This window comes from Netta rufina (assembly GCF_964035555.1).
Source record: "Netta rufina genome assembly, chromosome: 9".
Taxonomy (NCBI): Eukaryota; Metazoa; Chordata; class Aves; order Anseriformes; family Anatidae; genus Netta; species Netta rufina.
The window spans coordinates 16251822-16276388 of NC_140132.1; the positions used below are offsets into that span (position 1 = coordinate 16251822).

General features: G+C 51.4%; 1 protein-coding gene across 13 annotated transcripts in view; it reads right to left on the reverse strand.

Moving 5' to 3' along the window:
* Positions 1-24567, reverse strand: part of LPP (LIM domain containing preferred translocation partner in lipoma) — a 317139-nt gene that overhangs the window by 280799 nt on the left and 11773 nt on the right. For 5 of the 13 annotated variants that reach the window (XM_084292042.1, XM_084292035.1, XM_084292040.1 and 2 more), the window contains 3 exons: positions 17856-17954; positions 14557-14662; positions 10385-10488 (listed from right to left, as the gene is read on the reverse strand). The gene's annotated coding sequence lies outside the window, so the exon portion shown is untranslated. The other 8 variants (XM_084292045.1, XM_084292043.1, XM_084292044.1 and 5 more) reach the window with 4 other exon arrangements.

Consider the following 24567-nt stretch of genomic DNA (forward strand, 5'->3'; position numbering starts at 1 on the left):
TTCCCAGGCTGCAGCTCTACCCGTGTCACCTTGCCTTGTGCATCCCTCTCTCCGTCAGCTCTTGCTCCTCGAGTGCTCTAAGTGCTGTGTCTCGGTTCTTAAGGATCACCAACATGCATCTTCCTAATGGATCTGTCAGGCTCTTCTTGCACTTCCTCGTGTTGCCCCCCTGCTATAGGGCACTGAAGTCCCAGCGATGGTTTCCCCATGCCCTGAGTACATCTCCGTACACACACACACCTTCCAAACCAGAACCCGAGGGGCCCCAAACTTCCCTCACCTTGCTGAGATAAGCCCTGAGAAGGGATCAGAAGATCCTCAAGGCAGTCCAGTTCCCTTTGGGCACACCTCCCCTCCAACAAAGACAAGTTCTAGGTATGGTTCCTCTGAGAGGTACGAGCCAGGTGTTGGTTGTAACAACAGAAAAGGATTTGCAAGCTCAAAGCCAACAACAGCTCCCCTCGGAGCACCTGCAATCGCTTCCCAGGAACTCCACCAGCACCAAAGTTATTGCAGGGGGAAAAGAAGAAAAAAAAAAGTGGCTGGAGACACCGCCATCTATTTTCTCATAAGCATCAAACGTGCATCAGCATTTCAACAGAGCTGCAGCCTTCACAGTGGGGTTGACGTTCAAGTCCTTGATACAGTTATCTGCCTAATAATAACCCCAAAGAGCTCTCCTTGCCTGGCTGCGTGCCAGACCACATGCAGCCTCTGCACTTTTCTTAAATTTTATTATTGTTATTATTCTTTTTTAGATTTTGTCAGACGTGGAAATGTTGACTCTGAGAAATTCAGACTCTCCTGTGCAGCTGACTGGCTGAGGCTTCTGTTTTGGTGCCGAAGAAACCGTGACGGGGTGGGGCTGGGGAAGGGAGACAGGGGAAAACTCAAGTGTTTTGCTTTCGTGTCTGCTTTATTTTCTCCTCTGTCAGGAAACAGTGAGAAAAGGAGCTGACCCAGTTGCCATTCAGCTGCATTGGAAGTGATTTTATCAGCTCCACCTGCTTAACGTGGGTTTTATTCAAGACTGCAAGGACAATGACTCGGAGACAAATAAGCACCGACTCAGGCATTCTCGAGGGACAACGAAATACACTCGTGCAGGAGACAGGCAACCCACAGCAGTGGGACAGTCTCGAGGCTTGGGGAGAAAGGAAATGATGGGAGGGAGGGCTGAACATCTCCCCACATGTTTGTCTGGGGAAAAGAGATATTACGAGGAAAGCTCAGCTCGTTCAAACATTTCGGAGTTTGCTCCATCTTAATTTCAGCCGTCGGAAGCAACAAAAGAACTGCTCGGAGAGATACAGGGCGACATCTCAGGAGGAACATCATGTCCACGTCAAGCTTTCTAAGTCTTATAAACTGCTCCTTTACAAGCAGTGAAAAACAGCCTTGGCAGACCGGGCTGTAAGGTACCACACTGCCGTTACACCTGCTATGGACCTGGCCCTGCATCACCACGCTCTGGTTATAGTGTAGCCTCAGCAAGCAAGTCCTGCAGACCATTCCTTAAGGATGCTCTACTTGGAAAAAGGAAAATTTGCAGCAACAAAATAATAAAAAATCTTCCATCGAGCAGGTAGACAACGATATAGAGTGAAGCAACCACTGTAGAAGGCACAACAAAGACACTTGGTGTTTAAAAATAAATAAAAAAGATAAAAGAAAGAAGGGAAAAAGCGTGCCTTTTCATGTTCCAGCATAAGCAGAAAGCCTCCAGCCGCTGCTATATCTAACCATTAGGGCAATGGTAGCTTTAGAAACAGCAAACTGACTGTACATAAGCACGAACAGCATCACGTCCACAGCAGGCTGCTGGTTCGACACCCATATCACCAGCAAGACCCTGTGAATTTGTCATGTGCGGGTCATACCCACAAAGATTTTGTCACCATCTGTTCAGTCTCCACCACCTACCCTGCTCCCCGAAGGCTTTACTACGACAACTTCATGGGCTTTCAGCAGCAAGGCTCGCAGACAGCAGCCCGCACGCAGGTCGAATGGAAGAAAATGGAAGAAAAATGGAAGAAAAAGAATTGGACTCGATGATCTTGAGGTCTCTTCCAACCTATAAATTCTGTGATTCTGTGAAAAGCCCTTCAGTGCTGGGACAGGCAGGGACAGGTCCGTTCTGCACTTTATCCCTTTGGGATTTGAGGCAACAATGACATCTGGTAACTTGTCTGAAGCCCTGAGAAAGGCCAGGGTGGTGCACTTGCCCTTCTCAACTGCTGTATTTACTTAGGCACATGCACTTACGCGCAGCCATACACACACACTCCGTGAGGTCAAACAACACTCCACCAAAACAAACAGCAGGCATTGACCCAAATTTGTACAAAAATTCACCGCTATGGCCCTTACACAGTCTCTATCCATAGAAGAGGAGCAAGCCATGACCCAAGGACTCCAATGCCCCTTCAGCAAGCCTTGATCTAAAACCCAGACACCTTTTGGCTACATGGCTAGCCAAACATCAGCCCATGTGCACCCAGCCACCACCGCTACACACGGTGAAGCATCCTCTGCCGCACCTCGCGGAGAGGGGAGCCAGCTTTGACAATGAAAATATAATGGAACATTTAGCATCGATCTATTGTGGGATGAGTCATTTTTAGAATGACTCGCCTCCTCTTCCCCACCCCCAAATTATGGACTACAAGAAATGAGCCCAGATGATGGGCAATTTCAGATGTTTTAAGCTCAAGTTTTTCTCCTGCTGGAGCAACATGCCATGACAGTACACGGAGCTCCAGAGGAGATGCCCTTCAAGTTCCCACACCTTTTATTGGCTACAAAGAAGTTGGAGAAGAAATAAGAAACCAGAAGGAGGCAAGCTGGAGGAGGACTAGATCTGGGAGGAAAGCTGAAGTTATTATTGCTGCTTCAGGAGAACTCAAGGGGCTTTCCAGTCCATGGACACTGGCTGCAGCGTAAATGCCAAAAATGAAGGGCAAATATTTTCAAAAGCAGAGAAGAAATCAGAGAATGGGAAGTAAGACTGGTGACAGTAAATTCTTCCCTGACTCCTTCAGTTCTTGGGACTGGAACAAAGCCCAGACTGAACCTGTGGAAGTCCCAAGCTCTTTTTCGAGAACTGGAAGCAGGACACCAGGAACCAGCTGACCAGTGAGTTTTTGCCGTCTCAGTTCCACGGAAGTCAATGCACAAAGGAGCTGGCTGCAAAGGTTACTGCTCTTTTACTGGGGAGTGGGTAAAACACAACAAAAACATGCATCCCACCCACACCCTCTCAGATGTCACTGAAGTGCAGCCTGTCTCACTTGAAACCCTACTTATACGTGTATAATCTCTGACTTGGTTTCTAAGCCTTTGGAGAGCTACCTTTGATGGCACCAGGCAGAAGGTGGCAATTTACTCATGCACTTGCCTGCTAAGGCTTTTGCAATGGTGCACGTACAGCATAGCACGGTGTGTAGGCACCCAGCACCCCACCAGATGTACGAGGCATTCGAGCCCAGCCAAGAGATCCTCCAGCCCTGGAAGTCAGACAGGACCACCACTCTCCATTCGAAGAAGAAACTGGTGCTTCATGCACCAGGAGATGACTAATCCCAGTAGCTGAGTTACAGCATAGCTTTTAACACACACACACACAGAGGTGTTAAGGTCATCTCAACTCTCATCTACAGCATCCCACAATATCCCCTCCCACAGCGGCCCTGTTGCTCTTTTTTCCTCCTACTACTTTTCTTGTTTTCTACCCTCCCCCTTCAACCTTCTTTCCTTTCAGGTCTTTTCATCTCCTTCCAGAGCAATTTACCCTCCCCTGTCTATCCGCTTCCCTTGCACCTCAAACACCCTTCTCCCCACCCACAACTCCCCCCCGAGAAGCCCTTTTCTTCTAGGAATCCACTTTACCCGGATTTCTACCTCCAGCAATCACCCCTGCCCTCCCTAACCAGGCCCTCGAGTGCATATTTGTCCGTCGTGGATTGCAGACTCTTTCGGACAAGGACTGTCTTCTTCCCCACTTGTAAAACACGACACACATTTACGGAGCGGGTAAATGATAAATACGCGATCTCAGCATTCCGGCGTAGCTCAGCGTCAGCTCCCTCCACCGAGCTCCCTCGGTGTTTGCCTTCCCTCTACAGCAAACTAATCTACCCTCAAGACTCCTTTTTTTTTTTTCTTTCTTATCTCTCAGCTACAAGGCTATTACTTAAATCTATCAGCATTCTTCAAAACCAGTTGAGAAAGGGAGGAGGGCAAACAAAGGGCCTTCAGCACAAGCTCACCCACGAGCTCACACCATGAGCCACATGGGGGCTTGGGGGAGCACCGCATGTGCTAGCAAGGGGAGAGCACGGCCACAGATACCTTACCAGGATTATTCTACCTCACATGCCTCATTTCTATTCAGTTGTCAGTCAGTTGCTGGACCAGCAGGCACACAGATATTTGCTGGAGGAGTATCCAGCACATCTACGTTGACTTTTACCCGCCAAGAGCGTCTGCTATTGGGAAAGGGGAAAAATGGACTGCTGAAATGGAAAAGTGGGGCAAGGAAAAGAAAGTTATGAAGAGAGGATTACGCACAACACACAAGGCACAAATCGGTGACTAAGAGGCCCGTGGTCCACGAAAAAGCCAGTGGAGGCAAAACCCTGCTCTGCGTCAGCGCTGAGCTGATGCCCTGCAGCAGCTGGCTGTTTGGCAATGCTGCCCATGCGTGACGGGGGATTTGTCTGGTGGGCGTAGCACTTCTCAAGAATCAGCATGGTAAGATGCTCATTCAATAAATAAATAAATAAATAAATAAATAAATAAATAAATAAGAGGGCAAGAGTACCGGCTAGACAGTTCACAGAGTTGATGCTATCAGCTGGTTCCTTATCTCAGCAGAACGTGAGCTGTCTGGGGTTTCCTAACGCCCCAAGTCGCTGCTCTCTGGCCCTTCTGCCCTCCTCCACCACGTGGACTTCACCCCTGCCTCCCACCGCACGCCAGCCCCTCGCCCACACGGCCTCGAAATGTCGATCTTGATACCCTCCCGGGTTGAAGAATTTCTCACTCACCCACTCTGAGCGTGCTCAAGAGCCACGTCCCGCTCTGTCCCTACAGCTTGAGCAGCCTCGACGAGATTATCTGACAGCTTTCTTGCAATCCTATCTCTGCAGATGGGTTGCTGATAACCAATGAAGAACCGTGGATAGCATCTGTGTCAGGATGCGTAAAGGATAACATTATTATCCTTTTAGAAACCTCACCCAGACACTTAGGAAAAAATTACAATTTTTGTTACTGGCTTTGTCTGAACTCATATAGCTACCCTCAGAACAGGCAGCAAAGGGGAACGCGTTCAAGTAAATAACTTGGATGGGGAGCATCAAACCCCTCCTGCGATGAAAGGAGACAGCCACTGCAGGCGAGAAAGATGCGAGTAAAATTAAAAACAGGAGCACCGCTGAAGACGAAGCAATCACCTGGAAAACAACAGAACATCTTGTAGGAACAATCACATCGACAAGCAGCCCTCCCTCTGCTCCGAAGGCTCTTGTCTGTGTGGCAGCCTTTCACACGATAGAGATTGAAGAGCTGCTGCTTAGCGCTGCCCCTGGAGACTTGCCCAGGAGTTTTGACGTGGCTCAGGGCCCTGTGCATAAAAGGGCAGCAGTGGCTACACTCCTTGTGAACTCCTGCTGGCCAAGCTGTCTGGCAGGTATAGCTAAAAAAAGGCCATTTTTGGAAAATATTGCTTCTTTTATAGCTTATCTCGGCGCAGACAGCTGCCTCGCTTCGCCAGAAATAGAAGAATTTAACAGCCATGTTTGCAGGGACAGATTTTAAAGGTTCCATCTTCTAAGAAACAACCTACACATCCAGAAACAGAAGGCCAGATTTGTTTTTACAATGGAACCCCCTTCCATATGCTAGCTGTGCCCACGGATTTGCAAAAGCCCTGCTCTGAAAACGGGATGTTCATTCAGCAACAGGCGACGAGCAACTTGCCTTTGCCTTCCTATAGAGTCTGTTCCTACCAAAACCAGTGGCAAAACAGCGCACGGTTAATTGCATTTTGCTGAAAATCGCTGGCATTTTATAAGCAAAACAGTGGTGAAGGAGAGCATTAAACATTGGAAAAACAAGCCTAAGAGGTTCGATGAAAATACCCAACAGCTACAGCTGATCAGCACCTCTCTGTTGTTCCTTTTCGGATCAGATCCCAAAAGGCTGTTAGGATTTGTTCGGGGTGATAAAGGCAGGGACACAGGCAGCATTCCCAGGTCAGCCCCAGCTGCAGGCGAGGCGCTTCCCTGCCCTGGCACTGGGACCACGCTGGGGAGGACCCCGAGGAGCAGAGACCTCTCCGAGCACGGCTGCAAACACCCCGTGAGCCCGGAGGAGCCCCTGCAGCCATTCTGCCTCTAACACGTTTGTGAGTGCAATGGGAATAACGTTATTTTCCTGCCTTTTAGAAATAACAAGCCTGACAAGCTTCTTTAGATCAAAAGTGCTGAATTCCCAGAATTCCCATCAAATTTAACACTGGAAGAGCTGATGCTAATGAAGTAAACAGCTCTGAACCTAACAAGAGCTTGCAAAATTTCAGTGGTATCACCTTTTACCTGCAACACTTGGACCAGTTGTCTGCAGGATATTTATTTTTTTTTTCCCTAAAAGTGAATGAAGGGGTACTAAAGACAGGGGCCTGCTGCGAAATGACCGAAATTCCCATGCAAACAACCCATTAGCAGTGCTCAAATGCAATTTAAATTACTAGTTGTTAAAGTGCTCCTCAATTTCATGGTAAGTTTCCAAGGAAAATTACATGCTATGTACTATTTAATTGATTGTTTTCTACTTCTTAACATCCATTTATTCCCTCCTCCTGTCTTTTCCTTAATTTCAAGAGATGATAATGACTTTTCAGGGAGGAAGGGGGAACGGCTGACAGGGCTGACGAGGGATTTACCTGAAGAACAAGCATGTAGGAGGGAAGTGGCTGCCAAAACGGACAGCTTCTCTGGGACTCCTCTGTGCAATATTTTCACAGTAGGGGTGTGAGACAGCACGAGAACTCCTTTCCTCCTCAATGCAGGCAGCCAGGCTTCCGAAACCTGACGTTTCTTTAAAACGCAGTCACCCCCATATCAAGCAAAAAGCAACTGGGGAGACTTCCACACTGTTCACTGATGCTGCGAGAGGAGCAAGAGCAACTTGTTTATTCCTCCTGGGCATGCGAGTCCTTGAACTGACATGCTCACTGGAGGCAAACAAGTTCTTCTCATCTGAGAGATCTTACCCCAAATGCAAATACCTCGTTCACAGGAGCAAATTTCCCTCAAAGTTGACTGAAGAATTAGGCTGAGAGTAAGACCTCCTGCTGCTTGCAGCAGCTGTTACACAAGAATGTGCATTACAAAGCTAATAAGCACAGACATTTCTTAAAAGACTGCGCTCTGCTCAGATACTAAGAGGTAGCAGTGGCACAATTAGGTGAAGTGCCATCTGGAAGCTCCAGAAGCCACGCTACATGTTGGGATCCTGTCACACACGGGCAACATAGATCAGCTTTATGAAATACTCGGTATGACTTGGTTTACCTTTGAGCAACTGAAGCAGAAATATTTCACGCTCAGAAAAGTATGACTTTATTAGAGTGTGTTTAACAGCGCTATTCAGCACGAGGCTGTAAAACAGCTGCTGTGCAGGAGCTGAACATGAACAGTCACACGGAGTCAGAAGATTTGCACTTTTCCCAAATTTGCCACAAAGTGCCTCAGTTTCTGCACCCGCACCCACCAGGATAGCGCAGCTTTCCCCAGCCTGCAGACACGATGTGTTTCGGAGCTCTGAAACCTCTGCCTACAGAAATGCAAAGCACCAGACACACCGAGCCATCCAGGCCTGCGATCTTGCCTCTCCTTCCTCCCCTCCATGCTGTCTGGGGCAGCTTCTGGGGCACGCACACTTGGTGCCTGCTAAGCCCCCTTACAGCCCCCAGGTCACACAGTGGCAGTGTCACCACCCTGCCACATCCCGCACGGTGCCAGCCCAGCGAGCTGTGCCGTGATCATTTGGTGCAACCGCCGGGGTGAAGGACGGGCTGTGAACCAATCCTCCTTACACAGGAGCTAAAGCAAATCTTCTGCATCTATAAAAGTAATCGAGGGGCTTAAGGAACAGGCACGGAGCTCTCTGAACGTGCTCAAGGTCCACGGAAGCCACCGAAGGCTTCTCAGGCTCGAGTGTTTCCAGAGTGCCAGGCTGCAGGAGGAAAATCTTTAGCCGTGTATTAGTTTACAGGTCAGCCCTTAATGGCTCCGTTCCTAGAACAGAAGAAAATCCTTTGTGTGGCATCCGCTGCGGATCCTGGTTAGCATCAGCGATCACCGGATCTGTCCGGGCTCTGGAGAGACACCAGAGAAGAGCCCTGGCAGTCTGCGGCCCCAGCCTCGGGCTTCCTCCAGGCAGGGGCTCTGCCTGGGGGTGCTCAGCCTTCAGGTCCATCCAGCGGAGATGTGTCAGGCAGAAGGATCAGCACATGGAGGTTATCAGCCCCTGGCGTGCCCGACGTCTGCCCTGAGGCCTCCCGAGGAAGCGCCTTGGCTCTGGCGCTGCCTCCAGGCCTGGGGACCCAGCTGGGCCTTGGCACCTCTCGTCTTGGTCTTCCAGCAAGCATGGAAGGGGGGAGACTGCGAGGGGAACAGAACATCATCATTTCCAGCCCTGTCCCCAACAACCAAGCTGGGCTACAAGCGGCTGGCGAAGCCTGGAGGCGCCACATCCAAGCGCCGCCGAAGCAGGGGCTGCTCGAGGCACGGTGCAGGAGGAGGCATGGCCCGGGGCCGCACGTGCACACGTGGAGGCAAAGCACAGAGCACGAGGAGCAACACAGAGCTGGACTCACCGCCCTCCACGGCTCTGCCCACCACACACGATAAAGGAAGGTGGCTCCCCCAGCAAGTCACCGTGCTGAGGCTTCGCATGCTGCAGCAGCTCCACACGCCTCCCCAAACCCCATTCTCCACGCCGTCACCTACGCTGCCTGCTCAGGCTGTGAGCTCCTCAGGACAGCAGGGCCCCGAGCCCCAAAGCTGCACCTAATCCAAGCAGCTTGTTGAAACAGCGTGGATTAAAATGCAACTGAAATGTGCAAACTCGAAACCCGACCTGCCTGCAGGAACACACCGCGGCAGTCCCTTCGCTGCCAGCTGGGGTACACCGCTTTTCTGCTCACATCCTATTCTTGTGCAAGCTATGTCGAGCATTTTTGTCCTCCCCAAAAAAAACATGTCAGTTTTGCACCTAAGAGACCTGATGCAAATCCGTATCTCCTAAGAAAACCAAACCTCACGTGGAATAATAATCCCTAGTCAAAAGGGCAAAAGAAAATCCAAGCAAGACCTCTGATAGAAAGTTACATCCGAAATTTAAAACAAGGAGGGTACGATAACAAGCTTGAATCAGCCTAAAAATACCATTTAGCAAAGCAGACGCACGCATCACTAAGCAGTGGTACGAGCCATTCACCGTTTTTCACCAACATCCCTTCCCAAGTAAAAGGACAAAGTGCAGTGCTTTCTATCTGAGGCGCAGGACTCGCTGCTACGCAACCCCCAGAGCCAGCACTAAAAGCACTCTATATGTGTTACATGCTCCAAATGACAAGAGGAATGCAGGATAGTGGATCTCCACTCCAGATTCCTGGGCATGGCTTTAGTTGCCATGAATAAAACAGGAAGCAAAACATGTTCCAGGTTCCCCCCCGCTCCCCTGACTTTCTCGATGAACTGCAGTTTCCTTTCAGGAAGGAGAAAGGAAAAGGGGAGAAGCAGAGAAGCAGACAGCTGCAGTATCAGACAGATAAAAAAACACCCCGCTAAGGAAAAATAAAGAATAACAGGAAAAACCACACGTTGAACCTTCATACAGTTAAAGCTGTTAAACTTCTGCAGTTCCCTAACAAAACAGTTAAATATTAACATTGGAGATAAATATATCCCTGTGTCACACAGCCTTCTGAACACACACACTTGCTTAGGAGACAGAAATCTTTCTTAAGCTATACTTTACTTGCTGACCACATGCACATAACCGTACCCATTTAACCCTACAGAGCTCTGCTGCCTTGGTGCATCAGCCAGAAACTACAAGGAAGAGCCTGGCTGAATGGGAGCTGGCTGAAATTATCTTTGTACCTAGGCCTGAAGAAACATTTTGCCTTTGAGACCAATCTATTAAGCTAAATTTCCGAGCTTGAGAAACTTTCATCGGGTCCTTTTCTGTTGACTGGCGATCCACATGCCTGCCTCCACCAGCAGCCACGCACACACTTTGATGCAATCCATCTGACTAAACAAAACAGAAAATCCCAAGTTGCTTGCTAAAGCAGCAATGATGCACTTACCAGCATCCAGGCAAGCTCCTTCGCTAATACGCTTCCCTTTCGAGCAGATCAAATTTGGAACAAGGTCCAGGAGCAAAAGAGAACTGAAAACTGACCACAAGAAGCTTCCAAAACAAGAAGGACAAAAAAAAAAAAAAAAAAAAAAAGAAAAAAACCTTACTACAGGAATTCAAATCCTGCTTCCACCAGACCCTGAGTCACCTCCCCTCCCTTGCAATAGATCAGAGCAATGGGTAAACATTTCCAAATATGGAGATCAAAACTCCGAAGGATGTCAAAAAAAATCACCCTTCTCTCCCTGCCTTTGGCACGGGGATGACTTGCCCCTCTCCAGCCTGAATTCCAGGCACCGAGCACATCACCGTGGCCGACCCACGAGCAGCCTGAACTCGGGGCCACGCGGCGCCAGCACGGTCCCAGCCCATGCTCGGGCAGCTCCCGTCCCCTCCTGGGGATGCCCGGGGAGATGCAGCCAGGCAGCTCCAGAAGCCATCGCCCCACATCCACAATTGCTGCTCAAAACCACCCTCTCGTCCCTCAACTCACCAGCAGGAAAGCTCCCAAAGCTGGTTTTCTGAGTGCTATTTGAAGGCCAATAGGTGAAATCGGGCTGTGCTTATGGTGACACTAACTCAGCGCCAGAACGGTGAGCCCCAGCAGTCAGAGCCACCTGGCAAGCAGGGCACAGGGCACAAGCAGGACTGCGCATGGCCTCGGGCTCCTGCTCGGCTCCAGCTGCTCACCTGGGGCAGGGAAAAGCTCCCTGAACCTGACTCATCCAGCCAGCGCCCTGCGAGAAGCGCGCATGTGATTCTGCTTCGTCAGAGGACAAACAGCTCTGCAGAGAGAAATGCACCCTGCACGAGCAGAGAGCTCCCACGGGGAACAGGAGCCCCAGGACAGCAGCATCCCTCGATCCCAAAGCCATTCTTCCTGCCTGGAATCAAAAAGGCTCCCTGCTCCAGCAAACGGGCTCTCTGGGCAAGCAGCACGAGGAGAAAAAGCTCGCTGCCACCTGGGCAGGATCCCTGCAGGGACGTGGGACATGGGGATGGCAACAGGGGAGCACCGAGTGTCCCCACTCAAAGTTCAACATCCAGCAAGCCCAGGAGGCAGCACAGGTACACTTACAGAGCAAATCCTGCCCACAAAGAGGGGTGATTTACTCCCACAGGGCAGCAGGGACCTCTCCCAGGCACCCACATCTGCCCTCTGCCACCCCAGGGATGGCCGGGAGGCGAATACCCAGGCTGAAACCCTCCCAGCCCCTCTGCCCCAGCAGCCCGCTGGTGGCTGCAGCCATCGGCCAGGCTGAGCACGCAGCATCTGAGGAATGTGCAAATCAGGACGTTTTCAAGGGGAACAGGCTGCCCAGGCAGCGCTGCCAGAGTGATTCCCCAGCACCACCCACAAGATGCTATTGAATTTATAGGGAAGGAATTCCAGAGCTGACTCTGCCCATGTATGGCCAAAATAAGCAGTAAAAAAAAAAAAAAAAAGTGACAGTAACAAAAAAAAAGAGCACATCTGGCTCTCAGTGATACCAAAGCACAGACTTCAGGAGAAGCCAAACCCCTGCAGTGACAGAGGCTGCACAATTACCTCCAGCAGCCAGGCAGGGATCAGGGGCCCGTCACAGCCTGAGTTCAGTCCCTGATACCACAGGTGACAGAAAACATCTAAACCCTTGCTTCTGAAGAAAACAAAGCTCTGTGTCTTTCAGAATAAGGACATCTAACTTGGTGACCCATCACTACCACTACAAATTAACCTAACAAGGCAGCACCAGCACATACCCATCACGCGTGAGTTATAAAGACAGCTTTAAGCAGCCAACAGCTCCAGTGGTGCTAAGTGCTACCCCAGGGTAATGCCAGAGCAACATCTTCCCAAAATGCAGGCTGGGACTAGCCCTCTGTGGGCAGCCAATCAATTATTCTTTAAAAAAAAAATATAAAAATGAAAACAACTGAGACCTTCCCCAGAGCTAAGTGCCCCAGCCAACAGCTGGGCCATGAGGGACATCCTCCTTGCTCAGGAACTACACCAATCACCAAAGAAGATGCTCCAAAACCATAGCAAGATGAGTTGTTAGAGTGCCTGGGAAGGCTTTGCAAACTCTGATTCCATTTTTCAGTCTTTCACTGAAGACAATTCCCAGGGTATCTGTGTGAGGACACGCAGCAGGATGAAGCAGGGATCAGGTAAGGAAGGGAACAAAGCCACGGAGGAGGAGGGACTGGGACAGCAGCAATCCTGCCCCGGCAGCGCAGCAGCCCTCGCAGCTCCGGGCTCCAGCAGCATTAAGAGATCAAGGTTCTCCCTCGCAGCTAAATGCCACCACCTCGCTTGCCCTGCCAGCAGGGAAATATTAGCTGCGTCAGCTCGAGAGGCAAGGGGCTTACCGAGCCGGAGAGGAATGCAGGCGGCGGTGGCACGCAGTGGGGACAGGGAAACGAAACCCCAGGGAAGGCAGGCTGTTAACGCTGCCTTCGCGCAGGGGTCAGGCAGGGTATGTTTTATGGCTCCTGGGGTTGAACCCTGGCTTCGTGACCTTAGAGGGACTCCGTGCCAGGAATGAATATAGCTGTTAGAGGGGCTGGGAGGGCAGGGGGCCGAGCACACGAGGACAAGCCGGTTCCCGGTGCTGGCAGGCAGCCCAGCACGGCCTTTCAATACCCCCCGGGCTGGGAGGGAGCGCTGATGTGCTCTGGGGACAGCCCCAGGGACAGGGCACGCTCAGCACAGCAGCCACCCGGCACCCAGGAGCAAGCACACACGTCCCCTCAAGCAGCATTCGCTGACTGCAGTCCCACCACCTGGTGTTGGGATGTCTTTTTGGGGTCCCAGCTCAGATGGCATCGTGTCTTCTCTTGCTACTGTGCTTAAACAGCAGTACTGAAGTATAAACCGAGGTTCAGTGCCCCTGTTTTAGAGCACCTACCACTCCAAACCACAAAGAATAGAAACCAGAGGGATGGACAGGTCCATGTCCCAGCACAGCTGAACCAGCAGCTCCCTGCCACGCTGCGCCACGAGTCCCTCTCCTTGCCACAGTCCTGATCCTGGAAAGTGAAAGCTCAGGGGCCTGGGAATAAAATCCAAGCCGAGCCTCCCGCACAGCAGTATAGATCATTATCACTTGGCCACTGGGTCAGGCGTGACTAATTTCATTTACACGGCATTACATAAGCAGGACACTCAGAACATTTGATTCATAAAAGCATCTCAGAGAGATGGAGAGCACAACTTGCACGACAGACGTAACGCGGGGACTGCTGCAGCATCGCGGGGAGACAGCACAGAGAATGCTGTAACGCAGGCAGCCAGGACCAGCGGTGTTCATACACACATGCACAACTGCATAAACCTACACTCCTTCCCACACCATGCACAAAAGCAAGCTTAGGACTCGCAAGCTGAAGTCCTGGGCAGCCGAAAGTTAACACAAATGTTTGTGAGAGTTCCGCTTTGCGGGCAAAGGCAAAAAACTGTGTGCAAAGGAATAAATATAGAAAGCAAGGCAGGAAAAGCAGGTGCTGGCTTGTAAAACCTTGGCCAGAAAGGCTTCCCAGGAGGTTGGATCTGGTAGCTTTGCAACAGCTCCACAGAGAGACAGAAGAGACAGAAAAAGAGAAGAGAACATGAATGCATATGCATTCTTTCACTGCCATATATAGTATATACAGACATTTGGTACACACACCCCCGAGCTCTCACACGCCGCTGTGTAGTATATACTATATATGCACTGCACATCTTTGTTTCCACGTGCCCGGATCTGTACGCTGGGTGTATGCACACGTAGACATGGGATATCTGCATTTCTTACGCAGGTGTTTGTCAGCGCCCCCCACATCACCTACAAACGCACGCTGCCACACGGTGCTCCCCGCGACAGCGAACCCACAGCCCCAGCCCTACAGGCTGGGGTGACTTCTAAACACTCACAGCTTCTTGCTGGTGCTGAGCCCTTCCCCTCCGAGGTCTCTTTGTGCAAGCAGCACAAGGGAGTTACCATTTCATCTGTTTCCCAGTTATCCCAACCCCCTTCCACACTCATTTAGGAGCTTTTTTTTGGTCCCCTAGATGAGAGTCGCAGCAAGGTGCTACTGCTAGAAAAGCTGCAGCTCCTTCCGCTCCCCTCGTGCCTGTGAGAAGTGTTTACGTACCGGCTCTCGCACTGCACAGCTTTGCTGGTGGGATGAACTCAGCGCGGGGCTGTTGGAGACACGCGGGGTGCTGCCGGAGTCACGACTTTGGGTTTCTTTCCCAGCCCTGCGAAGAGAAAGAGTTTCCATGTGATGCACGCTGGATGGGCTTCCCGACAGCTCTTCTCCAAAACTTGCAGCTTAACCCACACAGCTTCTGGGAAACGGAGCGTTTTCCTCCCCAGCTTTCTTCGACAGAAGCCTCCGTGCTTCTGGGCTGTTTTACAGCAGCTGCTCTGCGCACCCTGTGTAAGCGAGCATTTCGACCCCAAAGCACCGAGCTTTACGGTGTCACACTAGGAATACAACAAAACATGACTATTTGTAAAGATACGGATGCGAGGGGGACATAAAACGAGGCACAAAATATGAGAACAGGTGAATCTGTCCTTAGTCACTGTGGCTTGGGGCAAGACAATGGAGCTACAAGGCTTCATTTATTTGGTTTTGAAGCTTACAGGATTTTCTGTTTTGACCAAGCTGACGCTGTTCCTCCCTGTGCAGGAGATGCAGGCAGACCAGAGGGACCAGCCCTTTATCAGCCAGGCCACACAACCGGCATCCTGCACATGTCAAGTGTCACGCCAGGATGCTGCCGGGCGCATCCCGAGGAGCTGCACAGCATCTGCATGTCGCACTCCTTCCTGCCTGCCGCCTGGCATCCCATCCCAGCCACAGCCCCGACACCCCCACGTCCCTATCTCTGCTCGTGACGAGCACAGGCTCGCCTCGTCACCACCACAGCACAAAAAGCTGTTGCTGTTTGCTGCCGTAACGATGGAAACGCTCGGTTGGGGCTTGCGTTTGTTTTACCTGCGCTGCTCGTGAGGATGCGTTGAGCCCACAGACCTATAACCAAGGAATTGCACAACACCAGGTGCAGCTCACAGCCCCGGTCCCCCTGGCCTGTCACCCAGTGGGATGGCGTCCTGTCCCTGCCACCAGCCCCTTGTCACTGCACATCATGCCTGATGCTACAGCAGCCGCGAGGGACACGCGACCCTCGCCTCTCCAACACCGTAAGAGCACATTGGGGTCTACCCTGGCCCCATCAGCACCTCCCCAGCTCCATCCCACTGATGCTTGGCTGGTGCCCAGCCCCGACTGACTCCCCGCAGGACCCAGGTGTGGATAGAGCAGGTATTCAAGCCCCCAAGACCCTCGGAGCTGCCTTCAGGTGCTGCGAGGACAAATCCAGCCGGCGATCGCAACGGTGTCTCCCACTCACCACAGGCTGGGGATGAAGATGAGTTACTGCGAGGTTTTATTGCTGCTGAACTCAGCCAAAGAGCAATTTCTCTTCATCCATCACGGAGGAGACAAGTACAAGCAAATATTATGGTTCTGCATGTTTACTTTTCATTTTAAAATGATGTAGAGTTATATACAATTTAGGTCCTTCCCACAGGCTCCTGGCAAAATGCCCTTCGGTCTTATCTGCAAAGGCAGAAGACAACAACATTCCCCTCTGGTTCCAGCCCTGTTTCAATTCAATTCACAACAGCACCTCCGGGAGCTCCAGGTAAGGCAATATTCTTGGGACCCAACCTGTGTGTAAAAGACCTTGGCTCAGGCTCGCCTTTCATCAAGTTTAGCTCACGAGATGTTTATAAGAGCGTTTACAGGACTCTGGCAGCCTCAGCTAACTGAGCCGCATCCGCCTGGCTTTTCTCTCCGCACTGGCCGTCCCTGTCAGCTTGTGACTGGGTCCTACAAGGCGAGCAGGACCCATGGGTGCCATCCCCAGGGCAGGCAGCAACCCGCTGGTGCCAGGCACCCACCCCTCCTGGCCAGCACAGCAGTACCCACCTGAGCTGGTCCACCAAACTCCTCCGTCTGTGACCCCAAACAAGACCTGGGCAGAAGGGAGTCATTCAGCCCCGCTGCTTTAGCGGGAGGCTACAAAAGTTGGTCTGGGTTTGAGAGCGCAGAGGGAGCCAGGAGAGATGCTGAGGACAAACCCAGCAGAGCTGCCCAACTGTTGCATCACAAGCCACGGAGCCATGAGGTCACCTCCAAACCAGAGATCTCACAGACGTGATCTCAACAAGCATTTCTTGGTGGAAAACATTTCTCAGGACTCGAGGACCCCATGCCCCAAGTTGCTTGTACGCAGCAAGGAGCGCCGCAGCTTGGCAGCCAGCCCGCTCCCTGTCTGGCCTCATCTCTCCTGAGGTCGTGGCCACCCGTGTCCCAGGCGAGCTGGTGGGAACATCACCCTGCCCAAAAACAGGGTCTGCCCCTCTCCCTGCCATGGCTCCACAGGCCTCCTCTCGGCCATGCTTATCCCCTTTTGGCTTAGGTAGGGAAAGATGAACAAGCACATCATACAAACACACCCACGCTATTGCCATCGATTCCAGCACAAGTCTTTGCTCTGCTGGAGTCCTCAGGGAAACACGTCCACAGCCCAGCTCCAAGGAGGCCCCTCTGGGTTTCACACAACTTTGCCCTACAACCTCAGTGGGAAATGTTCAGGTGCTTTTCCAGCTCGCTGCAACAGATGCTCAGCAGCCAGCGTGCGGCTAGTTCTGATTTTAATCCTGCACTGAGAAAGCCCAGATTGCTATCGTGGCTGTGCAAGAGGTAAGAGCAGGGAAGTCTCTCTGGTAACGCAGCCTCACGCCACCCAGCTCCCCCCTGGCAGGGCTCAGCACACCTCAGCTCATGCCTTCAGATCACAGCCACAGCCACCGGGACTTCGAGGCCGTCCACACGTACGTGCGCGCATGTGCATCCTCATTTTCGTGCTTAGTGCAGTGCAGACCGCTTATTTGAATGCACCCTGAAGCATTTCAACAAGCAATTTATCATTTAAAAGTAATTTAAAGCGAAAAAGCTGAACAGCGGGGATCAGCCATCCCATTCAAAGCACCGAGCAGCCTCGGAACAAAGCGCTGGGACCGGAATTCACTGAGAGCGACGCCTCTCACAACAGATTGTTTTCTTCGTTTGTTTCTTTCCAACTAGTTAAGTTTAAGGTACAGCTCGCCAAAAGCTGAGAAGGAGATTCAGAAGTCATAAAAAAGCCATCCCAGGCCAAAAGAAGAATTAGGTGAAAGGTTGAGATCTTACTCAAATCCCGAAGGACGCGACGAGCAGCAGCAGCCTGCTCGCCCTGCCTGATAGCACCGATGCCGTGTTATCGACGGCGAGAATCGACAGCTCCCGATAAGAAAAGCCATTAATGTAAAGCACCAGTATGTAAAGCAACATTTCCTGTTTGCTGATTTAAATCACAACGAAAAGCAGTAGCTTACAATGCCTGAATTTAAATGGTGATTCTCCGATGTGTTTTGAGTTTTCTTTTATTCTTCGGGTTTTTCAGAAACGGACAGCTTGAAACCTCTGCAAGAAAGCTGGTTCAGAGAAATACAGTCAGCATTTTTGGAAGAAAAGGCATCTCCAGCATAACATTGCAGCGGTCACTTGGTAATTGAAGTAACAAGAACCACCAATCCCTTTAAGAGAAAATCTTAGCCGTTAAAATAATTTCTTTAAGTGCTAATTACATTTCTCATCCAGCAGCCTGGCTGAATGGCAGATGTTTTTCCTGACTGGTTGAAACTTGCATTCACCTTTAAATCTGGTTTACACTTGTAAGTCTTACAAATACTCCGAGCTCCATTCTTTTTCTTTTTTTTTTTTTTCCCTTAAATCAATAGGGCTGTAACTTGCAGAAGCCCACCAGTGAACGCCAGTTAAACTGGGATAAAGCAGCCTCGCGCTGGGAAGCTCTCATTCCCACCCCAACGAGGAACACATGTCTCAGCCTGACTGCTACAAGGAAAATTGTAGTTTTAGCTGTTCCAGTCGCCAGTTTTCAAGCACCAACAAGTTCTCAGGGAGTCAGCCATCAGCACGGGCTGACAAGGGTCCGCTCGTGTCTGACTGGCAGGTGCACGTGCAGGTCCCCAGCTGACAACCCCATTCAATCTGACCTTTTCATTTTAAGTGAAAAACACTTAAAAGCCTGCACCGTTTTGACATATGTTTTTTTATGCCTTTCCCACACTGTGCCAATATTTGTTTTCTGCTGGCCAAAGTCCTCAATTCAGAAATCTCGAGCTACTTCCTCTGCTACAAGCAGCCCTGATCCTCAGTGCTTCTGACCATCACTGAGCTCCCCACGCACTGCACACTTAGGAAAATCAGACCCCTTCTATGCAAACCTGAGCTTAGAGTCCCAGCCTGACTTCAAATTCAGCTTACGTGCATGGGCAGCTCATGCATATGAACACAGCTGCTCCGAGACACGGACCTATCTTGCTGTACCACGACACTACTGCCTGCAGGATCCCTACCAGCTTTCTGTGTTTGTTTCTGTGCTTCTCAGGCTTCATTTATGAAACTGTTCAATTCAGAAGAACATTGCTGGAGTTATCTAATACAAAGATCATGCAAAATAACAAAAGCCGGAGACGCATTTCCTCCGTGCTGCGGCTCTCCAGCACCGCCAGCAGCAGCACCTGCTCAGAAAGCCATCGATACAAGCAGCACCAACCAACACACCGGGCTGCTGGTTTTTCTTTTTTTGGAGGCCAAATCCCATGCTGGTGTAAAGCAGCAAGCACGCTGCGCAAATGCAGAGTTTTGATCTGCGAGGAAGCACACACCCCTTGCTCATTGTCCTCAGCGCTGAGCTGTTCTCCAACCCACCACAACCCCGCGTGTCAAAATTGGCCGTAAGGGGACTTAGCGCTTCCGAAGTCCTGGTCCAACCCTGGTGTCAGCCACAGCACGGATTTGCAGCATCGGCTGTGATGGGTGAAGATAGCTTGGATCGAAGAGCCAGCTTACCAGTAGGCCCTGCACACCACAGGGCAGCAGAGCCTGGCCTTTGGTCACCACCCCGCAGGAGTCCCCGTTTCCTAGAGCGGTGGCACAGCTGGCTTCGGGGCCAGGTGACTCACCTTTATCTTTGCTGTCACACCTGATTTTCAGGTTTGTCCTTGGGTTCATAAAATGAGATTAAAAACAAGCGGAAAAAAGGAGCAGGGGTGAAAGGGGAAGAGGCAGAGTCTGCTCCAGCGTGCTCCTTCGGGCCTGGCAGCGCTGGTGGGGTGGGATCCGGCCTCTCCAGACCGCGATTGCTGTATTAAAATACATGAAGAATTATCTGGGGCACAACATATTCGAGCAGGGGCCGAGGAAGCTGTGACAGCCCTACCTGCAGCACCCAGGAGCCACCCTAGCGACTCTCAGCTGCAGCAACTGGACAGCAGTGGAGGAGAAAACCAGCTCCAGCAGCAGCCATGTCACATCCCTCGCCTTTCGACTGCACAAAGCGCTGAGAAGGATGGCTAGGAAAGCAGGGTGGCGAAGGAATGAGAGGAATCAGCATGCCCATGCCAGAAAGCCCGCGGGTCCCATTCTGCAGTGACCTTTCAGCAGCTCCCCGCAGCTGCCAGCGGCGCTGCCCGTGATTTACGGCTCTGTAATCGACACCAGGCTCGGACCCTGGATTTTCAAGCGCAGGCTGCCGGCCTCACGCTGTTCACACTCCCCCAGTCTACTGGAAGCGGAAGATTTTCAGAGCAGCCCCACTGATCTCCCCCCAGCACACACACACACACGCACGCACAGGCCCCGTTTGCTGGCTGCGTTTCACTGAGGCTGGTTGCAGCGACCTGGAGCAAGAGGGGGGCAGTTTCACTTTCTCACTCGAATGCACCCCGGCTTCTCGATCAAAGAAGGGTAATTGATTTCGCTTTCCAGTTCGCATGCAGTATCAGAGCACCACAGAGCCGGGGTTTCAAACAAAGCATAATGTTTTGCAATTCAAAACCCCCCAAAATGTCATTTTTTTTCCCTGAGGAACGGCCAGACTCACAAGGCAGAACGCTGCCCTAACACGATTCCCGAGTCTTAAGACACTTGGTAAAGAAAAACAGACCAACAGTGACCAAGAAGAGCACAGGGGAGCAGAGGAGAAGTGCTGCACCCCAAGTCCTGGGGCCACGAAGGCGTCTGGCTCTCCCCAGTCCCAGCCCCAGGTCTCCAGCAGCCCACGCTTAAGCTGAGATCTAGAGCAGAGGTGGCATTTCTGTGCACGCTTGCTCAGTCTAATGGTGTCACACCTCAATGGAAATGAAGAAGTTAAGTTGCATTATAAAGTAACATCTCCTTTAATCCATTTGGGTTTTAAATGGCAAGAATTTGAGGGAAGGGTTACCTTCACCCAGGTCTGCTTGGGTCCTGCCACGACAAAACCCTTGACGCAGAGGTGGGCTCTCTCACTGCTCGTCTTAAAACCCTTTGTAAATTAAACCTTTGAAACTTTGAGCCTACAAGACAGTCTTCGTGGTTCAAAGCTCCTGTTTTACCCAATTTCTGCCAGGTCATTTGAAAACAGCAACAGACACCTGCCAGTAAACTGGATTCCCTGCTCACACGTCTGCTTGGCCCAGCTAGATCTCTCCAAAAGCATCGTAATCCATCGCGATGGTTAAATAAGAGCACTCATCCAGGACCAGGAAACCTCTCCATCTGCTTTAGAAATGTCCATCCCTTTCTCACCTCCATCTCCAAGGATGCCTAAGTGTTCATTATCTTCTTTCATTTTTATATCTTAGTTTCGGACTTGCAACGAATACCTTCAGAGGGGGCCTCGAATGAAAAAGCTGCTCCACTGCTCCTCTCTCTAAACAGCTGGATTGAGGCTGAGGACACGAATTTCTTCAAAAACAGAGGAAAAAGCAACGGGGGCAGGGAGGCAAAGGTTAACGTGGAAGTGTGGCAATCAGCCAGCCAAGGGGAGCAGCCTTACCACCGACCACTTTTGATGAAAACATTTTTGTTTTCAGCAAATATTGTTACCATCGCAAATGGAAGAATAAGATGAAAAAGTGCCTTTTTCCTCTGCAAAAGGAGAACTGAGTTGCAGGCTGGTGCTTCCCACAGAAAACTCCATTTTCAGAAAAGAGTCATTTATACCAAATATAGAGAAAAAATTCTAGAGACGTTCTGACAAGCCCTAATAACTGCTCTTACCACTTTTCAAAACTGGGAGGAACACGGATGCCTGTGCACGCGTCCACCTTCCGAACAAGAAAGTCCCATTACTTCCATTCCAGATGGGGACTGAGACAAAGAAAAAGGTATTAAAAAGCTGAGTTCGTTCCTAAATTACCCTGACGTCAGCCAGAAGCCAGGTCACTCACTTTTCCTCCCTGGGGTCGGGGAGGACCAGCAAGGGGTGCACCGCCGCTGCCCCTTGCCTTCCCCAGAGGACACCTGAGCATCACTCCCACCACGTGCAGGGTGCCCGAGCCTCAGCCTGGTGTTGACGACTAAAATAAGGTGCTGCATGACATCCCTGGTCCTAAAACAGCAGGGGCTCAACTGAGGTGGTGGTGTTACAATGGAAAGGAAACACGAACCTAATCCCCGGCTCAGCACCATCGTGAGCGCCGTCCCACGGCGGAGCTGTCAGGAGCCCATCCATCTCCACTCAACGTGGTCACCTGCCGCTGGGACGGCACACAGCTCAAAAAAAACACAACCTTTTTCTGCTTAAAACCTGAAAATAAGAAGTCTTCTGCCACTCGGTGCCATTTTACCTTGATCTGGAGAATACGCTGGACTTGCGCTGCAGTTCCTTCGTTTTTTGCCTGGCACCAACTGTGGCTGTAGCAATCGTACCCTTGGACCAGTGCAACTTATTTTTCTGTGTTTCTTCATGGAAAGAAAGAAGCTCCTGGTTTACAGAATGACGAGTTTATCAGTTAAACACCTCTCAGTTCCTTCAGTGGACCTCCTTAGTGCTCAGAGGCAGAGATCACACCTGCCCGGTACCTGACAGTTTCTCAGCACCACGTTTTCTTGACTACCATTTCTTCACATTCTTCCACAGCTTTGCCACCCGATATCCTCCAGCCTGCTGCCCTGAGCACTGTATTTTGGCCTATTTGTCTGACAGGCCAGCTGCAGCGTGTGGGTGCTGAAGTACGGAAAGCTCTGAGACCAGGGAAAGCCTCCTCACCCTCCTCCGTCCCGCTGCTGCGATTCACGAGGGCAGCAGGCAGAGCAACGCCGCGGCCAGCCCCGTCCTCACCTCCTCCGACTGCACCGCGCTCAGCTCGGCAGTGGGAACCTCACTGCTGGCACTGAAGCTGGCTTGTAAGCTCACAAACCAACTGTTTCGGGATTTTTTTTTGGCCAGCTCCACGCCAGCTATCCGTCGGGCTCGAGGAGAGTTAAAAACTGCACTCAGGAGGGAGGGAGGAAGGAGAAGAGAGAGAAAGATTCACGCTGCTCCCATCACAAGAGTCACGGCCGCGTGCTTGATTGCTGCCCGAGAAGGAACCACAGGGCATAAAATGATGGGGAGAAAGGTACTTTTTGGGTGATACCACCCAAAACAGGAGACACCTGTGGGGGCAGAGCTGGCCAGGGAAGGCAATTTCCTCCCAAACCAGCGAGGCCGCACGCTGCAGAGGCTACCAGCAGCCTTGCATGAGCCGCTCGCTCGTAGCCGCCGTATATCCAGTTACATCCCTCAGAAACACAGCTGACTCCATCACCGAGCCTTTATCAGCATTCACAGGGACCAGAGAAGGTCAACAGAGGCGTCATCCAGGAACAGAAAACAAGCAGGGCGAGCTCAATGGGAACTTGACAGGGCAAGAATGACTGCAGTCACGGCGGAGCGAGGAGAGTTCAGCCGCCCGGCCCTCTTTTGCTGAGGCTCTCAAAGAAGACAAAACCCCTGACCTTTGATTAAACTGCGCCGCTCTCAGAAGAGGGGGTGGCTGAGGGGCCCGGGGACTCAATAAGAAACCATTTATCTCAAGGTCATGAGTTCATCCCCCCCCTCTCCCTGTTCTTTTTTCTTAGTCAATTAAAACAGGGCACTCCATCTGCATTAAAAAATGTTCCGAAGGGCACGGGCAGAGAGCGCCTTGGGAAGCTGGTGGATTAAGGAGCCACAGCAGCAGCTCTGCTGCTCCTTGCAGCTCCGGGAGGTTCGTGGGATGAAGAGGGCTCGGGATGGTTTTGTGCCCCACGTGGAGAAGCTGCGGAGGGGACCGCGGGCAGCCAGCACCAGCCGCAGGGTGGATGTCCCCGTGAGGAGCTGCAGGGGGAGCTGAGCTCGCCCGACCCCCAGGCATGGGATGTGGAGACCTTTGTCCGTTCCCATACGGGGTGCTGGAGGAGCACGAGCACTTCTGGGGACACCTGGAAGGAAGAGGGCTCTGCCCTCCTGCCCACAGTAGACCCCAGCCCCAGCGGTGACAGGATGGGTGCCACGCACACACGGAGCACACCGGGAGGAGGAGGACACCTTTCACTGCATCACCAGCCCTGAACAATGCAGGAATCCAAGCTAACGTGTGTCTGAAACCCATTACTGAGAGAAACCAAGCTGTCTAGGAACTCCAGCTGCTGCACTCAGAGTTCCTGGTAATGAGCGCACAGGCGCAGTCAAAACATCGGGTTTTTTGTTTTCTAACCCATAAAAAAGTCAGGACAAAACGTGCTCCTGCACATGGGGTGCACACACACCCCTCTGCTGCTCTCAGTAGCTTCTCCCCAAGCAAACACACCCCAAAAAGTAACTACTGGGCTTCATAAAACATCCCCATCTTTTTGCTGTATTTACCCTTTCGTCCAAAAGCCAAAATTTCAGCAGAGAAAGGGGTCGACCACGAACTCACAGCTGCTCTGACAGCACATCAGGGCCAACGTGCGAGTAAAGTGGCAAAAGGGAGGGGGCTGGAAACAAACGGGAAGCAGAGATTCCTCCCATTCACCAAGGATGGTAATTATTTTGGAGAGGGCTGCAGACCCTTTTGGCTTTTAATTAGCCTCAAACCAAGCCACTCTCGGTTCATATTGGTGAGAAACTATTAGGGGCTACGGAGCTGCAGCCAAGGAAAACAAATCTGTACCAGTCCTTCACCCCCAGAATAACTTCTGATTGTCGAGCACAGTTACCAGGGGAATGAATGGCTTCTCCTGCGAGCGCCT